This window comes from Orycteropus afer, unplaced genomic scaffold, assembly GCF_000298275.1.
Source record: "Orycteropus afer afer isolate SDZICR_OR568_19922 unplaced genomic scaffold, OryAfe1.0 scaffold00304, whole genome shotgun sequence".
In the NCBI taxonomy this organism is placed as follows: domain Eukaryota; kingdom Metazoa; phylum Chordata; class Mammalia; order Tubulidentata; family Orycteropodidae; genus Orycteropus; species Orycteropus afer.
The window spans coordinates 1,981,900-1,987,895 of NW_006921891.1; the positions used below are offsets into that span (position 1 = coordinate 1,981,900).

General features: G+C 41.5%; 1 pseudogene; it reads left to right on the top strand.

Annotated features, from left to right (window-relative positions):
• Window positions 1-1,342: 1,342 nt before the first annotated feature.
• Window positions 1,343-2,371, top strand: LOC103206197 (annotated as a pseudogene).
• The last annotated feature ends 3,625 nt before the right edge of the window (window positions 2,372-5,996 follow it).

The window sequence follows — 5,996 nt, forward strand, 5'->3', positions numbered from 1 at the left end:
GGGTTTGAACTGCCAGCCTTCTGGTTAGCAGTCAAGTGCCTTAGGCACTATGCTACCCGAGCTCCTAGAAAGTCTAGAGTCCATGAAAATCTTAAATTCTTGAATGGTACATGTTAGTAAAAGATGCCTTTGTCAAACTACTTTATTTCAATACAGACATAAAGCTGATTAGATGTATCAAAAAAATAAGTAAATAAACCCACCAAACTCACTGTCATCGTGTCAATTGTGATGCATTGCAACCCCCATTGTTTTTCTGAGGCAGTAAATCTTTACAGAAGTGAATTGCCTCATCTGCCTTCTGCGGAGCAACTGGTAGGTTTGAACCACCAACCTGATGGTAAATAACAGTCAAATGCCTTAGGCACTGTGCCACCAGAACTCCTTGAGTACATATATATATGAATGAAAGTGATAGAAATATAGTATGACATACATTTTCCCAATATCTTGAGGGCAAGATGGAGAAATATGGTCTGCATAAGGATTTGGTTTGTAGTATTTTTTAAATGGTTGAAAGACTGTCCACAAAGAGGGTTGATTAATGAATTGGAATTCTGCAGTGACAGCACTCAATAGGACTCAATACCACATACATTCCCACAATGTGTACTCATACTTTTGCTGTTTTCTTTTGCTCCTGGGCAGATATACATGTAACTGTATTTCCCAGCCTCCCTTGTGGTTAGGTGTGGCTTGGTGAGGAAGACAAGAGAGTCATGAGATGACAAAAGTCAAGCCCCTAAATAGTCCCCAGGGAGAAGAGCCACCCTACCAGAAATAGCTTCATTGGCTGGTTGTATGAGCAAGAAATAAACTTCATTGTGTTAACCCTCTAGGATTTCAGGCTTTGTCTGTGACAACAGCCAGCATCACCTTCAGCAAGAAAAAATGTTTTGCTATGTCAAAGCACTGTGCTAGGATTATGGGGACACAAAGATAAAATCCAGGTAACTTTGTTATTTAAAGAGCTAATGTCTAGATAGAGAGAAAAGTGGTGATATTCCTAACCCAAGAGAGAGTTATGAGATACAATAAAGGGAACAGTGGTTTAAACATGTAGGCTCTGGAAATAAATGTCATGTGTTCAAATGCCACCTCTGCCAGTAGCTGGCTTTGTGACTTTGAGAAAGTTCCTTAATTTTTCAGAACATCAGCTTCTGTATATGTAAAACAGGCATGCAAAGAAAGTTAACCTCAGATTGGTGTGAGCATTAAATTAGACCACATACGCAAAGCCCTCTGACCAGTGCCTCACCTATGGTTAAAATGTTACCTTTGGCTTTCTGCCTATGGATGCCACTGAGGAAGCAGCATGAAAGTCTTCTTTCCAATGGACATCATGTCTAAGTCAGAGTCTCCTGACAGCTGTGGAAACTCTTCATCAGAGCGTTGAGCTTCGAAAGAACAGGTAAGAGTTGGTAGAGCCATTTTGAGCAATGGGGAACACTCATGGACTGTGTGGTAATGAGAGATCCAAATACCAAATGCTCTGGAGGCTTGAAGTTTACCACTTTACAGGCTACTGTGGAGGAGGTGGATGCAGCCACAGATGCAAGGCCACACAAAGTGGATGGAAGAGTCATGGAACCAAAGAGGACTGTCTCACAAGAAAACTCTCAAAGACCAGGTACCCACTTAATTGTGAAAAAGATCTTTGTTGGTGGCACTAAAGGAGACCCAGAAGAACATCACCTAAGTGATTATTCCAAGCACTATGGGAAAATATAAGTGATTGAATCTCTGTCAGTTGGTTTCTCTTTTCTTTGTTGAAAAGGGTCTGTGTAGCTTGTCTGCCTATTCCACCATCTTACTGGAAGTTTTTCAGAAGCAATTGAAATCATGACTGACTGAGGCAGTGGCAAAAAGAGGGACTTTGCTTTTGTAACTTTGGTTGACAATGACTCTGTAGACAAGACTGTCATTCAGAAACACCATACTGTGAATGACCACAACTATGAAGTAACAAAGAGATGGCCAGTGCCTCTCCCAGTCAAAGATGTCAAAATGATTCTAGAAGGTTTGGTGGCCATGGAAGTGGTTTCGGCGGGAATGACAACTTCGGTCATGGAGGAAAATTTGGTAGGCAAGGTGGCTTTGGTGGTAGATGTGGTGGTGGTGGATATGGAGGCAGTGGGGATGGTTATGATGGATTTGGAAATGATGAAAGTAATTTTTGAGGAGTGAAAGCTACAATTATTTTGGCAATTACAACAATAAATCTTCAAATTTTGAACCCATGAAGGAAGGAAACTTTGGAGGCAGAAGCTCTGGCTCCTATGGCCACCATAAGGGCCAGAAACCATGAAACCAAGGTGGCTGTGGCAGTTCAAGCAGTAGTGGTAGCTATGGCAGTGGCAAAAGTTTTTAATGACTGCCAGGAAACAAAGCTGACAATGAGAGTGGTAGAAGGTATCTGGTCAGGAGGGTGGCTTATTCAGAGTTATATGTCAGGAAGATTAATCCAATGACAGAGTAAGAAGAATTGAAGAGAGGAGAGACAGGAAGCAGAGAGACTGGGTAGGAATTTCTGAGAAAGTGAAAACAGGAGATTCTTTAGGATACTATTATGGTGGTCTAGTCAGGAGTTAAGGAGCCCTGGTGGTACAGTCCTGAAGGCACCTGACTGCTAACCAGAAGGTTCGTGGTTCAAACCCACCAGCTGTTCCATGGGAGGAAGATGGGGCAATCTACTTCTGTAAAGATTTACTGCCTTGGAAACCCAATGGGGGTCGATAGCAGGGGGTTTGAGTGTTTTTTTTTTTTTTTTTTTTTTGGGGGGGTGGTTAGTCAAGAGTTAATGAGAACCAGAAATAAGGTAATGACAACAGGAATGAGGAAGAAAGGAATTATGAGACAAAGATTTTGAAGGGAAGGATATCCTAGTCAGTATGATACAGAACTATAGTCTTTTATATGCAATTCTGATGTCCAAAAACATATCTGTATACTGAGTGTTAAGTTGTAAGTCATTTGGCAGTAAATTCTTACAGAACTGATGAGATCATAGTAGTAGTCTTTATTTATCTCACTTGGTGAGAATATGAATGCTTTTTGCTGCTAATAAATGTATTACAATGTTTGAATACATGGTGCTGCCCTAGGGAGCATTGCCTAATACATGCTATATACACTGTATCACCTGTTTAAAATCTGAAATGCTCCAAATTCTAACACATCTGTCCTAAGGCTTTTAGATAAGGGATTGATGTGGTATAATTAGCATGGCACTTTGGATGTATAATAAACACACTCATTATCTCTGATACCAAATTCTTGGTAGCAGAACAGATCTTGAGCCTCAAACTTTCCATCTTTAAATGAAAATAAAGAGATTAGGAGTCTGTGTTTCTATATTTTCACAACAATTAAAAAAGAATGAGAGAGAGAAACTAGGATAATGCCCCTGACTGGTGATTGGTAGAACCAGGACTCAATTCAATAACTATTCCCCAAATGCCTACCATACTACCAGTCACCATGTTAAAAACTGGGTTAAACGATGAAAAAAAAAAGTAACCGTTGAGCCCCTTTCAGTCTAGAGAAACAAGGTGCTGTGACTCTTTACTGTGAGCTTTTCCATGTGTGGAGCCTTCGTTGGCTCATCCATTGAGAGAGGAATGTTGTTACGTGCTGTTGAGTCGTCTCCAACATAAGCGACCTTATGTACAATAGAAACACTGTCCGGTCCTGTGCCAGCCTCATGATCCCTGCTATACCTGAGCCCATTGTTGCAGGCACTGTGTCAATCCATCTTGTTGAGGACCTTCCCTTTTTTCATTGACCCTCCATTTTACCAAACATGATATCCTTCTCCAGAGGATGGTCCCTTCTGACAACATGACCAAAGTAGGAGAGACAAATTCTGGCCATTCTCACTTCCAAGGAGCTTTCTGGCTGCACTTCTTCCCGGACAGATTTGATAGTTCTTTTAGCAGCCCATGGTACTTTTAGTATTCTTTGCCAACACCACAACTCAAAAGCATCAACTCTTCTTTGGTGTTCCTTATTCATTGTCCAGCTCTCACATGCACCTGAGGCAATTGAAAATACCATGGCTTGGGTTAGGCACACCTTAGTCTTCAAGGAGACATCTTTGTTCTTCAGCACTTTAAAGAGGTTTTTCGTAGCAGATTTGCCCAATGCAATATGTCTTCTAATGTCTTGACTGCTGCTTCCTTTGGTGTTGATTGTAGAACCCAGTAATATGAAGTCTTTGACAACTTTAATCTTTTCTCCATTTATTGTGATGCTGCATATTGGTCCTGAGAGAGGAATAAGGCCCAAAATTTGCATTTGAACTAGCAACAGAGAACTACATAATCCTCAGTCTCCTTCCCTAGGTACTGAAAGCATTGTCAGTAGGAAACAAATTGCAAAAAATATAGAGGAACAAGTAATAAGTTTGGACCATAAACTTCTCCCTTATTTTCAGATGACAGACAAAACCTTGACTCTCCATTGATCATTCCTTTGACCTCAACAAGCTCTTCTATGTAGGACTGATCTTGATGTACCTTTGAAATAAAAGTATATTTAAAAGAAAGGAAGAAAAGAAAAGCAATTGATAGCTAAGGGCTTGAAATGAGGACATCTGAAATTGAGCCTGCTCATAAAATCAGATTCTAGGAATTAACCAGTTCCTGACTTGCTGATAAAGTGATGTGGTAAAGACAGCCTCAGGCAGGAAATCAGGCTTCTACTGTGTGGCAGGGATATATGCAGGTTCTATGCTCCTAATTTTTTGCTAAACAGTCCATCTGTTTCCACTTCCCAATGTTTTAACCCTTTAAAAGAGCCCACTGAGTGCACAACTATCTAAGATCAGGGCAAGTAAGGATTCTAAAGCTAGGTCAACCAGTAAGAAGCAAGAGGATATATATAGTGCTGGTATATGGGGCAAGTACTATTCTCAGGCAAACAATAGCCCAGTGTGTGAAGAAAATAGAGAACAGGGTAAAGCTCAGGAGGTCCGATGCAAGTTCTGGAGAAGTGAGCCCAGAGGAAGACTGGGCCTTTTTTCCCTAGTGTGGACAGTCTGAGGCCCATAACTGACATCATCTAGGACAATCTCCCTGGAAAAAGGAGTGAGAGGGTAGAGAGAGTGGTGAGCCCTAACATGGATTGCACTTTGGCCTATACACTTCACCATCCAACAGCAGAGTTTTCCATTTATTGTCAGTGTGCTCTGTATGTAAGGTGCCCTGGTGATGGAGTGGTTAAGAACTCAGCTGTTAACCAAAAGACTGTTGGTTTGAACCCACCAGCTACTCCATGAAAGAAAAGACCTGGCAATCTGCTCCTGGAAATATTACAGCCAAGGAAACCGTGGGACAGTTCTACTCTCTCCTATAGTATCACTATGAGTTGGAATCAACTCGACAGCAATGGGTTCGGCTCCATATGTTTAAACATGGGGAAAGAAAATGAACCTGAATAAGTCTTTGGGAACATCAAGGTTATGTGGTATATGACATAGTCAACAAAGACCATGCTCTACACCATCCTTTGGTGAGTAGCAACTGGGGTCTTAAAAGCCCGTAACTGGCCATGTAAGGTGCAACTGTTGGCCTTTCCCCATCTGGAGCTAGGAAAAGTGAAGAAAATCAAAGACACAAGGAAATAGTCAGTGCAAAGGACTATTGGACCAAGCAGGGCCTAGGCCCCATCACCCTGAGACTAGAAGAACCAGATGGTGCCCAGCTACCACTACCAACCACTCTGAAAGGATCACAATAGGAGGTCCTGGATAGAGTGGGAGAAAAATGTGGAACAAAACTCAATAATAATAAAAAGATAAGGCTTACTGTTCTGATAGAGACTGGTGGAACCCCTGAGACTATGCCCCTTAGAAACTCTTCAAACCTGGAATCAAACCCACCTACATGGCTCAACTTTCAGTCAAACAATAGGCCTATGGGGTAAACAATAACACCAGGGAGGTATGCACTCCCTAGACCAAGCAATCATACCAGATCAAAAGGGCAACATTTGCC